General features: G+C 37.7%; 1 long non-coding RNA gene across 1 annotated transcript in view; it reads left to right on the top strand.

The window, feature by feature from the left end:
• The first annotated feature begins 12878 nt into the window (after nucleotides 1-12878).
• LOC103142814 (uncharacterized) overlaps nucleotides 12879-22735 on the top strand; it is a 31509-nt gene continuing 21652 nt past the window's right edge. Inside the window, exon 1 of the long non-coding RNA XR_001662966.1 lies at nucleotides 12879-13071. This is a non-coding gene — a long non-coding RNA (uncharacterized LOC103142814). The remainder of the gene's footprint in view (nucleotides 13072-22735) is intronic.

The raw sequence follows: 22735 nt of genomic DNA, 5'->3' as shown, positions 1-22735 counted from the left end.
ATTTTAAGTGAGTTTTAAAGTAATATTTCAGACTTTGTTCAAAACTAAACCAAAACAATAAAATACTGCTAATAGAGTTTAGGGAAATTAATTGCAAAAAGCAGGGATTGATCATTGCAAGATTTCGAAAGTCAGCAAGTGAATTTAATACCTCCACAATGCACTGGAAAGTATTCACAAATCGTGTTTCAGTATTTCTGGCTTGTATTCAGCCTTTATTGCACACTGGAGGGGTTTACTCAAAGGAAAACTGGCCTTGTGAAATCAGACTGTTGTAGGTTGCTCCTTTTAGATAAATGCACAGGAAATATAACCACTACACTTTGTTGTAGCAAAGATAAATCCCTATGATCTGGGGCTTCCTCACAGATGACAATGACAAATACCCAGCTTGAATTTCTTTTTTTTTTTTTTTCGTTGAGGTTTTGGTTTGGGGTCCATTGTTCTAAACTTCCCTCGGCAGCACCTCTCAAAGAACTGGGTTAGTAGACCACATAAATTTAGTCCACTTTAAAAACACAGTTGCACCTTTGTGTAACATCAACGTTTATCACAATATAGAACACTTTGTGTGTCAAAAGAAAACCATTGGACATTTATGCCCTACTTATAAGGCGCTGTTAAAAATAAGAGAGCATTTTTGTAGTGATAGATAAATAATTTAAACAAAATTACTGTTAACACATGAATCTGTTTTTTCTACATTACTTGTTGTTTGTACATTAAATGAACAAGTCTGAACAATAATACCACAGCTATATTAAGTCTTGTTTTTGTTTGAGTGGGAATGAAACCTGAGCAAACAGTAGTGTTTATAACTGAATATCTTGGGGTTGGGAAAAAAAAATCAGTTTTTATGAATGCAGAAGTTCATCTTAAACATTGATGACACTGCTCCATTGTCTAATTAAACAAATAAAATTGAAATAATGACTCATGTTGAGGAAAAAGACCAGAAAGGATAATGTATGGAGATAGTTTGACTGTTCTTTGAGCACAGAACATGGGTAAGAGGGCATCACATTAAAAATGATGACATTAGGCAGGCCCAGCTGGACAGCAAGTTTGAATTGTGTAGATTGAATACAATCAATAGTATCCAGAGTGCTGAAAAACCTTTTTATGAGCTACTGAAGCAAAATGTGATCATACTACAACAGCTTCAACACAGAAGCTTCAGAGAATTATCAACATTTATTGTCTGAAAATATCCAGACAATGCAGTGACCCCCATACACACAGAAAAGGAAGATGACATCAACGAGGTCAAATGTACACCCAAGTCATCATATGGGATCTTCTAGGGTTGCCTCAGCGTGTAAGCTAAGCACGAGAACTCAACCCTCACTTGAATGGGGTCAAATATGTGTGCACATGGTTGCATGTGCTTATGGCCCTGCAACACATCCTCCGTGTGTTATTATGTGTGCAAACTGACTTGCGTCCAAGTATCAGGGGACTTTGGCACCTGCTGATAAAGAAATCAAGTCAGAATCTTCCTGTGGTCACAAGCTGCCCTTCTACCCCAGGAGTCCCTCTCTCCAGTCTGTCATGTTGGCTTGCAGTCACTAGTGAAGGCCCTGAGCCTGATTAGAAATATGCTTCTCCAGCCTGGCAAAATTGACTCAGCACAGGACTTACATGCAAAATGCTTGTGGGCCTTCCCTTCAGGTCTTCAAAGACCCTAACATGGTGGTGTCTTCAAACTCCCTTTGACCTAGTTAGACTTTTCACTTTAACTGTCATATTGTGTAAAAGACTGGGGAAAATCTGTTGCAAGTCCTCTGTATCAGCACTGATTAATACCCACACAAGTCCACTTAAGTCTAACCCATGTGTACTACGGGCTGTGTAAGAAGGATGTTGTATAACTTTTAACTACACACACACACACAGCTCCACTAAGACTTAAAATAAATTTGAATGAATTAATCAAAGCAAAGTTGAGTATTAGTCTTTACAGGAAATAAAAACGTGTTCCACACAAGGAAGATCAAAGGTTGAATCAGAGATTTACATGCACTCCTTTAAAAATATATTTTTTTTCTGTTTGATATAAAATTTTTTCACATTCAGAAATTTCCTCAAATTTCCTTAGCATTGGGTATAATTGATTTTTGAGAATGCACTTCAAACAATTTGGGAATTCCCCAGCCACTTCTTCCAGCACCTCTGGGGGAACCCCAAGGCATTCCCAGGTAAGCTGAGAGACATAGTTCCTCCAGCGTGTCCTGGGTCTTCCCTGAGGCCTCCTCCTGGTGGGACATGCCCGGAATACCTCACCAGGGAGGCGTCCAGGAGGCATCCTGACCAGATGCCCGAGCCACCTCAACTGGCTCCTCTCGACATGGAGGAGCAGCGGCTCTACTCCGAGTCCCTCTCTGATGACCGAGCTTCTCACCGCATCTCTAAGGGAGAGCCCAGCCACCCTGCAGAGGAAACCCGTTTCGGCTGCTTGTATCCGTGATCTCGTTCTTTCGGTCATGACCCAAAGCTCATGACCATAGATGAGGGTGGGAACGTAGATCAACCGGTAAATCGAGAGCTTCGCTTTTTGACTCAGCTCTCTCTTCACCACAATGGACCGGTACAGCGCCCGCTTCATGGCAGACGCTGCCCCAATCTACCTGTCAATCTCCCGCTCCCTTTTTCCCTCATTCATGAACAAGATCAACAGATACTTAAACTCCTCCACTTGAGGCAGGACGACCCCCCCTGACCCGGAGAAGGCACTCTACCCTTTTCCGGTTCAAGACCATGACCTCGGATTTGGAGGCACTGAGCCTCATCCTGGCCGGTTCACACTCGGCCGCGAACCGCTCCAGCGAGAGCTGCAGATCACGATCTGATGAAGCCAACAGGACCACATCATCCGCAAAAAGCAGAGATGCGACTCCAAGGCCACCAAAATGGATCCCCTCAACACCTCGGCTGCACCTAGAAATTCTGTCCATGAACGTAATGAACAGAATCGGTGACAAAGGGCAGCCTTGGCAGAGTCCAACTCTCATCGGAAACGAGCCTGCCTTACTGCTGGCAATGCGGACCAGACTCTGACACCGGTCTTACAGGGACCTGACAGCCCGTATCAAAGGGCCCGGTTCCCCATACTCCTGGAGAACCCCCCACAAAGCTCCCTTAGGGACACGGTCGAACGCCTTCTCCAAGTCCACAAAACACATGTAGACTGGTTGGGCGAACTCACATGCACCCTCCAGGACCCTGCTGAGGGTGTAGAGCTGGTCCAGTGTTCCACGACCAGGACAAAAACCACACTGCTCTTCCTGAATCCAAGGTTCGACTATCCGACGGACCCTTCTCTCCAGGACCCCTGTTTAGACCTTACCAGGGAGGCTTGCAAGTGACCTTGTCTTCATACACATGTGCTATTGGTAATATTATTTAAAAGAAATGTTTTATCTGTCTGAATTTCCCCTCCCTTTGTTTTATCTGTCTGAATTTCCCCTCCCTTTGCGGGACAGTAAACTGAATTGTTTTCAGTTTATCTTTGTGAGCAGTACTAATCGCGTAAGATGTTAAGTTTTAATCTCATTTTCGTATTGAAACGTTAAAATCATAATGATCGAATAGTTTGGTTGCAATAAGGAAACTTTTACTCTATTTTTTAAGGTGCACTGCTCTGATTCTGAGAAAGGGATCAAAGAGAAGAAGGAAACTTGAGATTTCAAAAGACATCACAAGGAAAAAGAGCACATTAAAGCATTAAACCACTGAATCAACGTACCAATCAACATTTGCCCTTGGAAAATGTCTCTGTCTCTGTGTGCCTATTAATCCAATCAATGCTGAAAGAGAATTTTAGCCCTGCAAGCCTGTCACACAATCCCATTAAATATAATCATAAAAACTAAATGTTCCTTGAAACTGTCGGCTTCACACAGTTTTAAAACATGAATGTGTCACAAATACAGGCAGCGTCAGCGTATTTGTGAAGGTGCAAATTTACAAAAATACAAAGAGGCTAAACAGGACCTGCATCTCACCGGTTCCCCTTTAAGTTCACCCCAGCCTTGTGCTTTACTGGTCCACTAACCCAACGAAGTGGGTTTGGTTTCAGGTCTGCTGGTTATTGCCAGCAGGAAAGAGCAGTGTTACAGACTGGGCCCTGTGACAGCAGGAAGTGGGAGAACCGAATCCACAGGACAGCAAAAGAACCCTGCATGTGCTTTGACTCTGTCAGAGATGCCAAAATAGCTGGAATTGGAGCTGGAATAGGAGTCCTAATCACAACTATGGCTAAAACTCCCCAAATTTAGAATCTTTCAACACACACACACACACACACACGCACGCACGCACGGACGCACGCACGCACACACGCACGCACGCACACACACACACACACACTTTGCATAAATAGAAACATTTTAACAGCCATTAGCCTTGATTATGTCAGTTGTCAATCCAAAACAAACACATACATTCTAACAACAAATATTGTAGCTAAACTTTACAAAATACAATGCTTACTTATAATATATGCACACCCACACTGTCAAGAGAATTGCTCCAATCAGACGAAATAAATGGCAACAGCTATGCGGATGCATGTTATGTCTGCTTTATGAGCTCCTGCACTGTCAAAGCACTAAATGCTAATTAATGATTAGTGCTAATTAAAGATCCCAAACATATTGATGTATATTAACAAAAAGGAATTGATTGCAGCCAAATTAGGCTTTTTTTTTTTTCTTATTCCTTTTTCATTGTCTTTATTATATAAAAAATGGCATTACAATTCTTTTGGAAAATCCAGCTAAATTATAAAGAAAGGTTTTCCTCAAGAATTACTTATTTAATTTTCTCCCCACATTCAAGCATACACATCTAACAACTGGTTCGATTCTGCACTAGTGCATTGCTTGTGGTAGTATCCAAAATTTGAAAAGCTGAACTTGTGTAGTACAAAATCATGTATTCTAAGACCAAACAGCCCATCATATTTTGTTTTAGTGGAGACACTTAAACACAGTTCCCTCATAAAAAGTTTTACAGTGGTGTCTTGGCTCAGTGCGAACAAATGAATCACGATTAAAGTAGGTGGAAAAGAAACCAGTCAGCTGCAACTCAGACTTCATTCTTCAACAACCTTGTTTAATTACAATGAACTGCTCGAAGTGGAAAGGTGTTAGAAGATCTGAGGATAGAATCCTGCCCTAATGAATGGAAACAGTTAAATGAGGCTGCAGACAGAATTGCAGACAAGTACTAGTGTGACAATGAGTCTCAGTGAAAGAAGGGCAAAAAAAATGTATAAGGGGCTAAAAGGTAACATCAAAATTTAGAGGGACACAAAATGTGAAAGTCACTAAATTATTGTTGATGCAACTGTAGAGAAACAGGGAAATGGAGTAGAAATAAAAAAAAACTGCATCCATGCCTCCAGTGTCGTTTAGCCCTGGAGTTAAATGATAACATAAATGAATAAATATAGATTAATATTTGAATATATAGTTACACATTATATATATGAAACCTGTTACTCTCAATTGATGCAAACAGATTTTTTTTTTCTTGACCTAAAATCTGTATATATATGATGGCATTTGTACTCAGAGTCCATTTGTTTAGGTCACCCTTCCAATTTGTTAAAGATGAAGGAACTGTCATGACAATATTATCCCATTTAAGACATTTCTTTTACCTCCATTTGCTCTTCAAGGTTGTTTACATGGAGAGGAAGATGCCAACAGAACGCATGCAGTGCATCACTAGATCAAGGATTAAGGTGGATAAGGATGATGACATAGCATCTGTCACTGCACAATCTTGAAACCTGTTACTCTCAATTGATGCAAACAGAAATTTGATTTTTTTTCTTTCTTGACCTAAAATCTGTATAATTCGAAATTTTCTATCTTTGAAAATCCAGCAGATTACAACAAATTGCAGAATTCTCTCGCACTGAGAATTCATGTAGCAACAGTGGAGAGAAAAATCTTCCCTTAACAGAAAAATTTGTCTCAAAGCAAGCGGCCATCCGCCACTACCAAGTGGGGGGTTGAGAAGAAAAAAACATAAAAAATAATAAATATATCTTTTATAAACTACCAACACAAAAAATATTTGAAAAGAAAAAGTTGTAAAATCTTAATTTCATTCTCCATTTTGTATAATTATTGTTGGTATGCTTTTTAGGAAAAACTCTCCTGACTCTTCTTAATTAGTTTTTAGTTTTTCAAAAAACATTTCCCATAAACCTAAGGACAGTGATTTGAAATGTAAACTATAATCCTAAGACATTCACATTATGAGAACATTGTAGGTCATTTATTGCCTAAAGGAATTAATTATTTTTTTTAGTTGTGTAGCAAGTTGTTTATAATTCTTCTATTTGTAAAGCATTGTTACACGTTCGAATTTAAGTTTCTAACAGACTCGGCTTACTAAGTATTGAGGCAACCATCAGTTCTTTCATTATTTTCATTTTGGGGAAAAAATAAGACAATGTACAATCAATTTAATTTACAAGCTGAACCTTTTTCTTTTGATGAAAAAATAAAATCTGTAAGTAGCTGCTTTATGAAATGTAAGTGTCCTTTTTTCCTACACGTGTACAGCAATTTTTTTTAGATCAGTTTTTTTGAAGTTTACTATGAATGATTAACTTCTGTTAGTTATATTTTACCTCTTTTTTTGTTTTGTTTCCTGTCTTAAACACATATCGATTTCTTTTTTTCTATCTACCCTGATACTTTGTCTTCTTTCATCTACCACTTTATATCCCAACTGCCCCGGTTTATTTATTTTTTCTTGCTTGCTTCAGATTAAAGTACACAGCTGACAGGGATAAACATCTCACAACACAAAGTGTTGAATTACATTCCTGAATGAATTTTATAATCCTGTTTATAACTGCAGCTGACAGCTTTCTTGTTCGTGCCATGTTTCCTGTCAATCGGCAAGTTGCAGCAGCATGTTATGGTCTGCACGACTCTCTGCACCACAAACTCATTTGCATATTAGAAACAGGTCAATCAACATTGTTCATTGAAGAACATTTCTTGTTTGTACAGTGTTGTACTAGCCTTAAAATGTTTAAATTATATATATATATATATATATATATATATATATATATATATATATAAAACATTGAATCCCCTTCCTGTGATGTTTTCTTTTGTTAAACCCAACCCCTCATGAGAAACATATCCTGAAGTCTCTTTGTAGATTTGATAACCACCATTTGTCCTATAAAACCTTACAATGAGACACAATCTGACTTAATCTCATTTGGTAAAGCTTCATCAACTGTTTTCTTAACCGGCTTTTTAATGAGCTAATTAAGTTACTGTGGCGTCTGAGGGTTGTCAAGGTTCACTCCACATTTTAATTAACATTCAAGAAACGCATATCTCAGGTACCTCATCACTGATCTGGGGGGTTGTGATGTGACTGACTTAAGTAGTCATGACTATGTCTTTCACCCATTTTAAAAGTGCTGACCCTATTATAAATCTAGAGTTTGTGTAACAGTTTGTTGTTTGATGAATAGACTTATATACTGCTTTGTAGCATCAGTCTGGTTGATTTTTGCATGTTTGTGTGAATGTGTGTGTTGTGTCTGTTCATGAGGCTTTAAAAAATGTTTGCAACTACAATATACTCCTCACTCTACTCATGGGTTTAAAGTGTTGGCTCAGCTGTAATAAGCTTTCTAAGCTGCTTTCCTCACCACGTTTATCAGCAAAGTGGAAAAGAAAGGCTCACTAGATTGTTTTGTATGGCTAATTTGCTCAGCTCATTAAATATTGAGGTAGAGGCAAATTTATTTGATTGCCAATATACTAGCTTGAGTGGTCTTTGTTATGCCTCAGAGGAAGTGAAATGAAAGGAAATTTTCCCAAGTAGGAAAAAAATTGTTGTGACATTGTGCGATGGCAGGAATTTCAGTGCCTGAAGGATGCACACATGAGTGTATGCACTGGAATAATGGTCAAATGGTACCCAGAGATTAATCTCACAGACACAATTTAACTGAACCACTTCAGTTTGAGTTTGCATTATAATGTGTTATTACTCACAACTGAATGGTAGAAGTGTATTTGCGTGTGATGTTTGACTGCTTAAAAGATTTGGCAATATTTCAGATTTGTTAGAAGCTTTTTTTTGTATCATGTCGAGAAGTAGGTCCACTTGGAAATAAATGTGCAACATAAAAAAAAAAATCTGTTTAATTTCAAGTTGCCCATGATTTTTGCATCATACTTATCTTTGCTAATTGCTGTAATGATAGTAAATGACACCACACAAAAACAACAACAATGTAATATGAGTGCTGAAAATGGAGCCTAAAACAACATTCTTATACTGTTATGATCCCAAACCACTGGATGCATCCTTTGGGCCACCATGACTCAGCAAATTCACAAACTGTAGTGCAAAAGTAGTGTGAATTTGTTTGTTGCTTACTCCAGGTTGTTGTCACAATGTTCTCCATAACTACATGCAGAGTTTTGTTTTGTTGTCTCTTGATCATTATCTTGATCTATCCGATTACTTGAGGACCATGATTGCGAAGTTCTCCAGTTTCTCTTGGAAAAATCATTTTATGTAAAAAAAAAAAAAAAAGAGAGAGAGAGAGATAGAGATAGAGATAGAAATAGAGAATTCAGCCAATAAACCCAGAGTCATCTGTTTGGTTCACATAGAGAAACTTCCTTGTCTTTCAGGCATTGGACATACCATTGCATTCATTTGAAAACCTTTCTAGTAGAAATCATTGAAAGAAGATATGTTCCAGAAATAAGACCAACCATCTTCCCATTCCAAATTGTGCTTGAAATTAGACTGCACAAGCTTTTATTTACATCCCACATCCAGTATTTATCATTATTGATACATTCTTCATTCTCCACTTGATTCTACAGAAAGAAAACCTACTACTGATGAAGCTTCTAACTCACCCATCCAACATGTTTCATTATTATGGTACCCGTGAAGAGATATCTGTCAGGAGACTTCTGTTCACATACAAAGCCTGCAATGTTTTTGTGCAGTAAATTGTCAAAGTAGTTCTTTCGTCTTAAAGCAGTGGTCAAACTGAAGACATAAATATAGAAGGGAAAGCAAAATTAGGCTGTCACTCATCTTATGCTCTCAACTCAGGCAATACTTTGCCTGTATTGCTTTTGCACTACAATATGTCTCTGCTGCAGTTAGCATCTCTCTTTTGAATCTTTTCTCAAATGTTATTTTCATGTGCTTTAATCTGAAAGTATTCCAATATTTTTTTTCCCAAAAAAGACTGGCTGCATCTTAGTATACATCAGAACAGAACTACCATCTAGCTGACAAGAAAAGGAATCTGTAATACTGTGATATTACAAAAAAACCTCTCTCAAAACAACGTTAAACCTTTCACAAGTGCCTCTGCCATCTGTCCTACATTTCCATTCTGAGTTCATCACACTTTCAATGCCTCCCGAAACAAGCCAGTAATGTCTTGTCCTTCCAACAAATATATTATCCAAGTATCAAGATAACTACAACTGCAAAACCTCTTCCGTCTTGGTCCCACATCTTTCACACAGGTTAATTTCACCTGCCAGTCCTCCTTCCCTCTAAGCACTATCAATTTATCCCAATCCTGCCACACCAGAATCCCCAGTGCCTTCTTCAACTCAACACAAGTAATGCAATCTCATTATACTTAGCCTAATATCCATCTAACAAAGGCAACATACCTATCTTCTGCAGATTGTTGCTGTCTCTCTGACTTCTTCACTGGCACTCAAAAGCAAATCTGTTCTCAAAAAGCAGATTTGCATTCATCTGTTACAAAACAAAGTTCAGGTACACTTTCACCAAATGTTTGCAGTGCTTCTCTTTTCTGGGTCACAATAATCTACTTAAACATGCCATGTACAGTATCTAAAAATGCTAACATAGTGATGGTTCTGTTTGACAAAAATGACTGTCTTCCTGTGCTGCAGCGCTTCAAAGAGCAGCTGCCCTGTTTTTTTTATAATTATAATACCTCTTTTAAAAAATGAAAAGGTACCAGAAAGATGAGTTGAAAGTGAAATTTAGAAAGCAGAATTAAAATATATATATTTTATTACATATTGGTAATCCTGAGATAAGTAAACCTTTTTTTTTTTCTTTTTTTTTGACAAAATAGCTTAACATGTGCAGGAAGTAAAGCTACTCAATCTGACAAATTGCACTTATTTTGTAAGGGTCATGATGACACTTGCATTCCAATGTGGATTCTCACTACATAAGCCGCATTGAAATGACAGCTGTAAAAATGGGCGTTTGGGATTAGACATTTAAATGGACATTCACGCAAACCAACATGTTCTTTGTTGGATGTTGAGTCCTTTGCAAGAGTCAAAGCAATCCTTGAACAGGTAATTGGTCATAACTTCCTTTTAAATAAATTTGTCTGACAATTAATAATGAACATTTACAACATGGTACATAAGTGTTTGTAGGTCATATTGCTCAATATATCTGTGGATTCAAGATATTTCATATTATAATCCCAACAATACAAATGGGTAGAGTGCTCCCGTTACATTTTAGTATTTTACTGGTACTACTAAACATTATAAGTTTGGAACTGATTATAAAGGCTTTCTGAATTTTTAACAGACAACAGAATGAGGCCCATTCCCTGAAAAATAGATTGGCAGAGTGTCTCTGGAATATTTCACACTTCTGTCCTCTGTTCATTGCATCCAGTTAAAAGTCCTTGATGTGATTTGCCAGCTAACAAACTTTAGCTACTAAAACATCCCACGTTGTCACTGGGGGAACATTCATCAATCGTTTATATACCATTTGTCAGTCAAAGACATAATGACTATGTTTAACCGAGCAAAGACAACTGTGTACTGCCAAATTTAAGTGGTGTACCTCCATCATCCCTGAAAGACAAGCACATAGATATTATATTTGACCTCTTCAAAAATCCCTCCTCTGATTTTCTTCCTCAATGTATTTCCATGCAAACCTACTTGAGTGTTGACGTATTACACTCTCTAGGACATAAGTGGTACTGTTCAGGAATGAGATGGAGTTGCACATAGATATAGCAAACAAGTCATACTATCTGCATTCCACTATCTCACTCCAGGAACACAAATTTTCCACCACCACAGCTCGAATAGCCACTTTACTGCAATGAATTGGGTTCAAATGCAATCTTGGCTATTGTCACATGTGGTTTAGAGGCCATTTCTTAATGGTGCACCAACTGCTCCCTGTCCTTTGCTCCCTGTTCAAGGCACTACATTCCTTGTTAAATAGGCCTATGTCTTTTTTAAGAGAAGAGAAACGCTTTTTGTTGAGGAATGCAGGGTGAGCAGGTACGAGATTATTGGGTCCTGCAAAAACAAGTTTTAGTGCAAAATAGCATGACAAAAACAAAGCAAAGCAGAAATTTACAGTTTAAACCTAAATAGCTAAATCGATCACTTCTCTTTGTTTTTTATACTATTCAAAGAAAATAGTTAATATTGACATTTATAAATGCATTTCTAAAGTACATGTTTTTAGCATGGCTAATTGCCTAAAAATAAAAAATAAAAAATCACCTGTAGTGTCAAGTAATGCAGATTTCATGGCTATCCTCACTGTCATTCATCCACACCTGTAGAGTCTGAACAGCTCCCTCCACTGCAGGGATCTAATTTGTTTCCACTATCCGCCTTGGATAACGAGCATCCAGCTGTCAAGAGGCCCTGCTGGCAGTGACCTCTCTGCATGAACCCTTGAGGGTGACTGTGTTTTTGACCTGCTCTTTTTACAGACTGGCAGCTACATAAAAAATTGACCAAGAGCAATTGTATAAGAAAAGAGAAAAGGGAAATAAATATTGTGAAAGGATATGGGGGAAGTTGACTGTGTCACTAAAGTATAATGAAAATGTCTTTGATGAGTGAGGGGGAAGCAGCAGCAAGGAAAGAGTTAAGGATATTGAGAGACTGAGAGCTACCTTATTGATTCAGAAAGATGACAGCTATTCAATATTATATAACAACAGTTGTGAGAGCAAAACCTCACCACTGGCAAAATATAAAAAATTCCCACTAACGTGGGTAAGACAGACGGACAAGTGTGGGGATGGGCAGGCAAACGAGGCATCGGTCAGACAAAAGAAGCACTTTTCAGATCCCACAACTTATTTTTCAAAACAACTAAACTATCGTAACTTTTTTTTCTCTCTTGTTGAAGACTTTTATGGCAACAACGATCTGCAGCTCAGCTGCCTTAGGAGAGCAGCGAGGGAGGCAGAGACCCCAGTGGCGGCTGGTCCATAGGTGGCGCTGGGGCCCCGCCCTATCTAATGTGGAGGGTGGGGGGGATGGAAAATCTAAATATGACCTATAAACATTATCAAAAGTTTGAATTGAGCACTTTTCTCTAATCGTGTGTGCCTAAATGTAATCAGAATTATTTACACATCCACCAAGTAGGCTAACTCTCATTTAACGATACATTTTCCAGACAGACTCCTGTTAGTAATCTTCTGGGGCGAGCAACCCACTAGGGTAACTAAGTAGCCAATCATATGTGGTTGTTAGGGAAAGTAATAAACATTTGGCCAATCAGCATCGCTGAATGAAGTTAATGACCTTCGATACTTGGATCCCTCTGACTGTCGGTCCTGCATGGAAGATGCGGGTAAACCAGTAGGTGGCGATAATGTACACCAAACGATTCTTTCCAACCGCTAATAAAAATCAAGTGGAAGACGAAAAAGAAGTGGTTACAAAATTAGCTGCAAGGATTTAGTATGTGTGCGAATGTTTTGTGATTTGAAGATATATAAAAAAAAATAGATTTCTGAATTACATCTCCGTCCAATTGATGGCAGTAATGCACAGCGTTTGCAAACTGTCAGAAAACGCCACAGAAGAAGAAGAAGAAGAAAAAAAAAAGAAAAGAAGAAGAAGAAGAAGAAGAAGAATTGGCGGGAAAGTTTTGTGTTGCTAAGGCCGAACAAGTTGGTGACAAATGTGATGATGGCGGCAACGGCAGTCGAGGAAAAGCTTACTCCACCTTGAATGAGAATGCTGAGGATTTTCCAGATAGCCGGTAAGCTACAGCTGTTCTTCTGCGTGATTTATTAGTTTTAGCTGCCATATTATCTGCTCTTTTTTTTTGTTGTTTAATGTTTGTGTTCATGAGCTGATAATCAGAATGCTGCTGCGGTTCATGCGATTCTCTGGTTAGCATAACTCTAAATTGTAGCTCTGGATACATGCTGCTAAGATTCTTTTTTGACTGTTAATGATTATGCTCTTGTTGCTATTTTTGAGTTTCTGCTGTTATTATAATGCTAATGTTTGGGTGATATAATATTTGCTCGGTCAGATGTGGTGTTGTACAGGAAGGAGCTGAAGTCCTGTTTTCTGACTCAGATCTATGAATATTCATATCTGTTAGATTTTGCTGAGCTCCTGATTGTCAGATACATTCTGGGGGTTTGCTTGGTGTTGTGGCTCCAGCAGAACCTGGTTAAGTCCTTCTGATTTTTTGGTTAATTTTATGTTTGCAGCTGCGGTTATTTAATACTATACTAATATCTTTTAGTTCTTTTAGATAGGAAGGGCTATTATTAGCCTGTTATTTGTTAAAATTTCCCTTTTCATTTATAAGTCTACAGAGGGAAAAACTTAATATTAGTGTGTTCTGAATTGCTCCTTTAACCCTAGACATCGACTGCAGTTTGTTCGATAGTCCTCGCTTGTGTAGGACGATTCAGTAAGCTAATCTATTCTGATCTATCAAAAATGAAGGTATTCAATAAACACATGTTTATTGGGATTTATTTTGATTCAGCAAAGCTGCCCTCCAACTCATTCAAAGATTGTTAGTATTGATTAACTTAGAGCTTGTTACAAGCTCTGGTTTCAGATGCTGTATTTTGTTTCTAAATTATTTATTCATTTATTTATTTATTTATAGATTGATTGATTGATTGTCAGGAATATGATTTGTTCAGCATTCCCCAGCAGGAAGATACAGAAGTAATTTTGGACTTTCATTGCTCTCTTTTTGGGATTTATTCTACTTTCAGAGTGAATTAAATTAATTCTTCAATTAATTTATTTATTCAATTCAGATCAGAGCTACTCTTATGTATTATGCAGCACATAGCAGGGTAGTTCTGCTATATGTTACAGTGTCTCACATTATTGTGGAAATTTTTTGTGAAGAAAGCAAGGCACATTGTTTTACAGTCCTGGGTGCTGGCCCTCACCTGATTTTTAATCTTATAACACATCCTGGATCAGGAGATAAAGTTGTTGAGAAATACATAATCAAAATGTGATAAAATAAGATGTATAGTAGCAGTTATTTACCACCACACAGCTACTCATTCTCACTGAGTGGCTCCCAAGATTGCTTTACATCAGATCCAAACATCACTAACTCATGTCATCGCAACAGCCGAATTCACATGGACGGCCATATGTTCTGACATCATTTAAATGAAGGTTAGATTTATTATCAAGCTAAGCCGAATTATTTGGATTTTTTTTTTTTTCCACTTCCTCCCTCTCGTCGTCAGTTCCATCTCTGGTATCTTGTAGGAAATCTCTGTCCAATTTCTTTGTCTCTGCTGATTAATAATCTTGTCGGCAACGACTGATAATGAGAAAATAAAATCTCTGATGTAAAACTGTGAACATAATTTTGTTAATGCTTGTTTAGTCTCCCAGACGTGACTTGAGTTTTCTTGCGTTCCAACAGTGGAGTATTTTGTGATCTTTGTTTACCATCTGGCCTATACGGCTGGGCAGCACTTTTTTTTTTTTTTTTAAAGATCAGAGGGAGATGTAATCTCACCATCTGACAAAGGCTTGCATGTGTGTTATCCCAGGACTCCATATGCTCGTAAGCCCTGATAACATCACAGTTTTTCACCACCACTGGTCAACATGCAAGATGTCACCAAAACTTACATGCTATCTGGCACAGGGGCAGATACCTCCCCTACTGCTGCTCTTTTGTCACACTTCTTAGAAAAAGCAGCTTTGAAGACTGTCAGTTACCCTCTGTTAACAATCCCTATCAGTGTCTTTAAAATCCTTGGATTGTTGTCTCCCTTGGAGTTGGTCTCCCTGTTGCGCAGGCATCAAACAAATTATGTTGTTCCACATTTGATAAGACATTAACACTTGTGCCAGATGCATTTGCCAGATATGTTGTGGCAAAACATGAAGCGGCAAACAGTGTGGGAGCGGAGAGACAACAAAAACGATGGACAAAGACGATAAGAGAAAACAGAAAGCAGCAGGACGCGGTTAGATTCAAGCATGATGGTAATTCTGTTAATAGTTAGATTAGAGAATGGGGGTACAGAGAAGCACTTTTGAAAGATAATAATCAAAACATACTTATGATTTGGTCTCATTCTATTTAAAGTTCTTATGTGCTTCCATAGAAGGGACATTCTTATGCATTTATCCATTTGTGTATTTTTAGGGTCATTTTGTATTCACTTGTTTTGAACGCCTTATTGGTGAATTTAACATGTTATGTTTTGACTTTTAATAATATTCCTGCAGGTGTTTGGATATATTTTGCCATAAATAATCTTTAACACATTTGATAGCAACAATGTTGCCTCACTTATGCTTCTTTCTTGTCATATTGTTGCTACCATGAGCAGGTATAATTTTCTGCAGTTTAAAATGCTCATCTATCCTGAATTTTAAGCCAATAGATGGGGTCAAGTCGAGGCTAGAGGACAAAGTAATAGGTCACATGAATATTTTAAATTTTGGTTTAGGATGCTCTCTAATTTGTAAAGCAATTTTGTAGTGAAAGAGACGAGCGCAGAAAGGTGTGCCACTCAAAGGAGCCTCACCCCCTGCGCACACACAAACACTGAAAACACACAGCAACTTCCACACTGGACAAGATGCATTCGCACACAAGAAATGCGAAATTGGTTATGATTGACTTTGCCCCCAGTAAATCCAAGGGACACTGGCCTGCCTCCCTTTCTGAGCTTTTCTAATAATGTTGGTCTTACCTGAACCTTATTGAGAGCATTCGGGTCTTTGCAGCAAATAATGGACAACCTTCATCACATTCATGCCGCTGTTTTCTGTGCCCTCTGCTATAGCCTTGATTATTATTGCTCAATACTATAGACAGTCACTTGAGGGTCACCACAAAATGAGCCACACAGATGATTAACTGGAAATGGAGGGAGCCTGACAGGCCATTTTTGAAACTGCGGTTGGGGTTTCAATTTGAAGACAGTATAAATGTTTTGAAGATAATAGTAGTATTCTGAAGCGTCACCCAAATTACATGAGACTTTGTTACAGTGGGAAACTTCAGCGCCTGAAAGTTTAGGATTTGCATCCCTAAAAGCTAAAAGTGCGCCTGGTGCATTAATTGAGTTATCAACTCCACTATTCCTCAATTGCTTTCTATAGCAGTACTTACAGTCATGGATTGCACATATATATTTCTAGTGTACAGCTAATTTGATACTCGGCTACACTCATTTAAGATTTGTCATCTTGTTTTTTAGTTCTAATTACTCCAAGATTATTGGATGCAAAATAGCAATATGTTGACAGGATTAAAACAACACTTGAGGTCCCCCAGTGAGATATGAAAAGACCTCAGCTCAATATGTCAATAAACATAATATATAAGCAAACCACAGTGACCTGGCATTTTCAAGATGTTTATGAAAATGTAAGTCACCTGTCCTCCAGCCTTTCCTTTATTATTTTTTTCCTTTTTTCTTTACCTCAAAAGTCCCTAAGAAATATGCCAGTGATAAGGCTTGAAAATCTAAAAGGCACTTTAGCTATGGAAATGATGAATTTGTTGACTTATTATATTAAAACATTTTAATATACACACACTTTTTAGAAACAAAAAATATGCATGGTAAATTTTACCAATAGGCTTAAATATTATTTAATTTCCTTAGCCATGACATACTGTTGCAGTTGACAAATTCACCAAATCTTATTGGCTGCTTATAAAACTGGGATTTTCATTGTCTTTACACTGCATGAACTGAGCATATCTAAAAGTGTAGAGCTTTTTGATTTTGAAGCATTTTATTTGATTAGGAGCATATAACTCAATTACTGTGATGAATGTGACTAAAACTTTAATTGTAACTTGCTTTGAGTTTTTGTGCAGTTCAAATGAGAATAATGACTCCATGTGGGAATGACTACAGTCAGTATAGTGCCATACTGACTGTGATGCTCCAAAGACATATATAAGATAATATATGGGACGTTTCAAATCGCTGAACAAAGGCAATAACCTTTCTAGCTTTTAATAGAAGTGGCAGATGGAATAATAGTACTGTAGATTGACAAATGGGCTGTAATTAACTAAAGGCAGTAAAATGTAAAATTATGCTGGTCTTGGGACATTTAAATACATTTCGTTTTTCCAATAACTTCAGAATTTTTTTATTTTTTTTTGAGATTTCAAAATAGAAGATTATCTTGTTAAACATAGCCTTTTCATTTTAACTTAATAAATTATAAAGTTAAAAAAACATAATTTTAAAAAGTCATGAAACTGTACATCATATAATAGAATAGCTGTACAGCTTTGTGGATTCATGGGTATTACAGCAAAGTGTGTGCGTGCGTGTGTGTGTGTGTGTGTGTGTGTGTGTGCGCGTGTGTGTGTGTGTGTGTGTTTGTGTTTGCGTGCGTGCATATGTGTGTGTGTGGCTAACCAATTTTGTGTGTTCATTGTCCTCTAAATGGTAGCACAGCCGAGTCTATCTACACTGAGTAAACGCACAGGGAGTTTCTCTACACAAGCCTGCCAACTCTTCTCAGCCAGCCCCAATGGGTTATCAAAGCAGACACTTGGCAACCTACTTTCCGAAGCAAAGCATCTGCCCATTCAGAGGCAATGGGGCTAATGTCAGACTCTATCATTCTTACGTTCAAAATGACCTTGGCATCAGCATGCACCACAGAAACTGATGCACAGGTTTTAAGAACAAGAGGGAGACAATATAACTGCAGATCAATTCAAGTTGCAACATAGGTCTTTGTGACAGCCATTACTAAAAGAGAGTCACCTTCAGTGCAGAGTGTGCAGAGGTGGCCATTACCTCTTTAAGAGGTTGGTTATTGATATTCTGCTCGGTTTGGACATGCTTGCTTACATTGCAAGTTTTGGTGTGGTGCATCCAATTGAAAAATGTGCAAGTCAAGAGAGCTATGAAGATGCAGCTTTGGACATATGGCATCTCGTATGTCAGTCTAGCACCTGAAGAGCACAGAAGTCATGACAACAGACAGGCATATCCTTATGATTTATTTGCAATCTGAGCAGAAAATGGCTATAATAAATGTATAAGAGAGGTGTATTTATGTAGATTGTGACTGCTAATGGCTCGTCTTTATTTTCAAGCAACAAATCCGTCTTCCAGAGAACTACATTTACATTCACAACTTCAGTAAACAGCTGTCATAAGAGAAGCACTGCTATGAATCCTGCCACAGCAAAGGTCATGTATGTTGTCCTGTCTGTACTGAATATGTACCAAATTGACAGAATTAAAAGATGACCCTTCACAGCTGTATTTGTGTCTGTGAGTTTTTCCTTAGTGTGAGGAAATTTACAGTGATGTTCTCCAGTCTGAGAAAGACTTAGCAAAGAATTTTTTGATTTGACTGGGCCCCTTTATATGACTCTCTGACTGCTGTCTGGTATTTAGAGTACCTGACAGCCAAGAGTACACAAAATATATCCTCTCCCTTTTGTGTCATATTTTAGCAGAAGACTTTTGACGTCTTTTCTTTTGCCAGCTCCCCTAAATGTTTCAGAGAAGTAAAGGTCAGGCAATGGTAGACAGTTTACTGCTTGGTGTTTTGATGACAAAGCTATTGCCGTGAGATGCAAATGATGAGAAGACTGGATTAAATTGTAGCTTTTTCCAATCTATTGCTGATTTGAAAGCTGCTCCTCATGAGAAGGTCCTTTTGGATCCTCTGCATTTCCCTGGAATTCCCTCTTTCTAGTTCTGAGGGCCACGGCCGTTATTCCAACTCCTAATTGGCCAAATTTGACTATTGTGGAAATAAACAAACTTATTCAAATTGCGAACATGTCACAATTTGAATAGAAACAAAGATAAAAGGCTGAGTAACATATTTAGACAGTTTATCAGCAAAAAAAGTTTATTTAGGGGTCAGTTACACTTTTAGTTGATGGTTCTCCATACTGCAGGCACATTTCTATCAATATCTACATGCTGATTAGGTATCAAAAAATTATGATGCAATACGAGATGATAGTGGTCTAAAATGCATTACATTGCATTAATTTCTTTACGTAATTACTATTTTTTTTATTCTTTAAGTACTGAACCTTCAAATGGAAAGCCTATCATTCAAAGATATTTTTAAAGAATTTTAGAACAAATTTTAGATTTTTTTTTCTCACTTTTAAAATTTTCTCCAATGTAGTTACAAAGCCATAATGCTTTTTAACGGCTATACCTTTTAGATCTGTGTGTTTCTTCATGCAACTTCAAATCTGACGATATGAAAAATGAGGTAATATCAAACGGTGAACACATGATGGGTGGTGTGATGTTGCGTGCAGAGTAGGCGAACTTGAGCTTGAACTCAAACTCACTTTCAATCCTTTCATAGCTGCAAGCAGATCTTGTTTATATTTGACTTGTGTCAATTAAATCCTTTATGGTGACGGAATCAGTAAGTTGGGCCGTTTTTAGAGGATGGTTGCAGCTAAGCAGGAAAAGAAGTGTAAGATTTTATTACTTTCTGTGGTCTCTATTGTATGAAATAGCCTTGCTTAAAACACTCATAAAACACCAAAAGCATCCAGGTTTCCTAATTGTTTTATGCCCCTGAAGAAAACACACAAAAAAACATGCAACTCTCAAATCAGTCGTCACTTTTTCAAATCTAGCCATTAGAGCATATGGTTCCTTCTCATGTCCTGCAGCTTGTTTACATATGCCTTTCACAATTAACTTATATCTTGGTCTCAGTAAATAAACCAAGCTTAAAGGTTAAATGACTCGCATAAGGTTAAGCTTAGATTTACAAGTCAAAATGTTCTTTTTTCAACTTTTTCAGCACCCAATGGTTTTTTTTTTTTTAAAAGCTTGTGGTTTTCCAGGTTTTCCAGCGACAGTTCAAATGCTATCTTGTTCTTAGTGTAGACCTTCATAAAATTTTTAACAAACATTTTTTTTAGTTTTTGAGTTTCTAAAAACTGTTAAAGACACCGAGTTAAGCAGTCATTTTGTATTAGTTGTGCACATAGAGCCAAAGTGAATAGTTGGTGTGAAGTAATCAACTGCTCACAAACCTATTTGCATGCATCACCTGGATTAGCCAGGAAATCTGAGAAGTGAGCCACACTAAATGTTTTGTATTTCTCCTCCGTGCTAACGTCCAGTGGCTCCTTTGCAACAGCTCCCCAGGGTCTCGGGCCCCGTCCCATGCTACACCAGCAATCTGTTTTAAATGAACTGTTTATGTTCCTCTGACACCTTTGGTGTTATTTTAATGGCCCTGAAACCACAGAGCAATATCGTCAAGGATTATTATACCTTTAAATCACCTTTGAGAACCTATCTGAGTGCATAGGAAGTCCATTAATCATCTGTGCCAGTGTGCGGCTCAAATTAAAGACCGAGCATTGCACTTACAGACAGAAAAAAGAAAAACACTGCATTTTTAACACGGGTTCGTTTTTTTAAATTTATTTATTTTTATCCCCAAACACATATTCTGCTATTCTTTGCAACTTTTTAAGTCACAAATTGGCATGGCAACTTACATAGATTCTAGGATGATTAAACCTACACCAGTAATAAAAGAATAAAAGAAACATGAAGTCAGATCGGGCAACCTTTTGTGAGTTGAAAACTTAAAGTTAACATTAGATGATGTTGCCAGTACTTCAATATTTTCAAGTTTTCAACAAAATTAAGATGACATTCCATCATCTATGTAAATGCTTGCTCTATGGTAGCATTGTAATGAAATGAAAACAGTCAGCCGGGAGAAGTCTCACTTAAGAGGCCCTTTAGAAAAACGAGCAGCAGCCTAGAAGCTTACACAGACAGAGTACATGTACGCAACTCGTATGACAGTTGCTGTAGGACAAAATAATAATTTCTCAAATGATCTACAATCTATGTTTTTTTAATTTATTTTCTATAAACACGCTAAATTCATTATTTCCTTATCTGCTAAATGAATAAACAAAAGTCTAAAATGCAGCCGTCAATACCTCACAACAGCACGAGCTCACTGGATTTTAATTTGCCTCAAAAAATGGGACTTTGGAGAGACATCATGAGCAAAGAGCCTTGATGGAAGACGGAGCCAACCGCAGTCAGCCAATCAATAAATCAGCCAAAAGGAACACCATGCCAACATCCCTTTAATTGCCTGATCTTCGCTGAATGAATCAGGTTTTGCCTAAAGCTTTAACGAGGTGCTGAATTTCACTGCAGGGATTGTAACACAGGCAATTAAAACGCAGATATAGCCAGGCCCAGGTGGACTGAAAGAGTGAAAAATAAAAGATGGAGGGAGCAAGAGTACAACACAGTATAAGTGATAGACATAACTAGGGTCCTTATGCTGAGAAACATAGAAGCCCAAAAGTGAAAAAAAAAAACAAACAAAAAACGCTGCGCCCTATTTTTACGTAGATTTCTTTCTTTTTTTTTTTTTTTTTAAACATTTCGCATCTAAAGCAGGGTTGTTGTCTCCAGAAATTTATTTGTTGTGCATTTAATCCTGTTTTGTTTTGCAGAACCTTTTAGTTCTCAATTACCACTCCCATAAGAACTTTATCATAACTCATTTGTCTCAGTGTTAGGTCTTCCAGGAATTATGTTTTCACTTGTCTTATAAGGATAGATAAGATAAAAAGGGAGTCAAAATAAATTGGGCTACTATAAGCTTTTGTCAGGATTTCCCTAGAGACAAGACTGAGACTTTAAGATTCCATGGCCAATGAACACCAGTGCGGTCTCCACTTGTCAAAATGTTCCCCACAAAAAAGAACCATCCAAAAATCTTGCAAATAAGCCGTTTAACTGCTTTCAAAAAGTATTCACAGAGTCCAAACTTTACAGAAATAAGAGCAGTCTTTAGAGGGGTTGACAGCTTGGAGAGATCGGTCTCCTCAAGCCCAAAAGGTTGGTGTGGCAGATCACTAGAGGCCTCTACTTCAATGTTTGCAGAATACATACTACAGCCTGTCCACGTAGAGCTCTATAAGTTAATTTAAAAAAAAAAAAAAAAAAAATATATATATATATATATACTGGTCAAAAGCTGCAGGGTAAGTTTTTGTTGGAACAATATTTGTTCATTACTATTGTTTTATGTTCATTTGCATGTATTTATTACATTGATTTGATTTATTATTTACTCATCTATTCAGTTCTAGTTTCTTATATTTACAGAATGGCGTTTGAGTAACATGACATATATAGTGAAATTTACACATGACAATTCATGGGATGTGGGGAGGCTAAGTTCATAAGTTCATTTCCTGTTGGAGACAAGACCTTTCTGTAAAGAAAAGGAGCCATTGTCTAGGGGTTTTGCGGAGCTCAAAATTCATCCATCTGCCGCCCTACTTTTGTTTTACATGCATATAAGCTAGATCAGTTCCTGCATGACTTAGGGAATGCTTGTGACCTACTAGCTCTGTGCAACTTATTGCATTTTCCCCGTGCCAC

Source organism: Poecilia formosa, unplaced genomic scaffold, assembly GCF_000485575.1.
Source record: "Poecilia formosa unplaced genomic scaffold, Poecilia_formosa-5.1.2 Scaffold102, whole genome shotgun sequence".
NCBI lineage: Eukaryota > Metazoa > Chordata > Actinopteri > Cyprinodontiformes > Poeciliidae > Poecilia > Poecilia formosa.
This window is presented reverse-complemented; position numbering and strand designations above follow the sequence as displayed.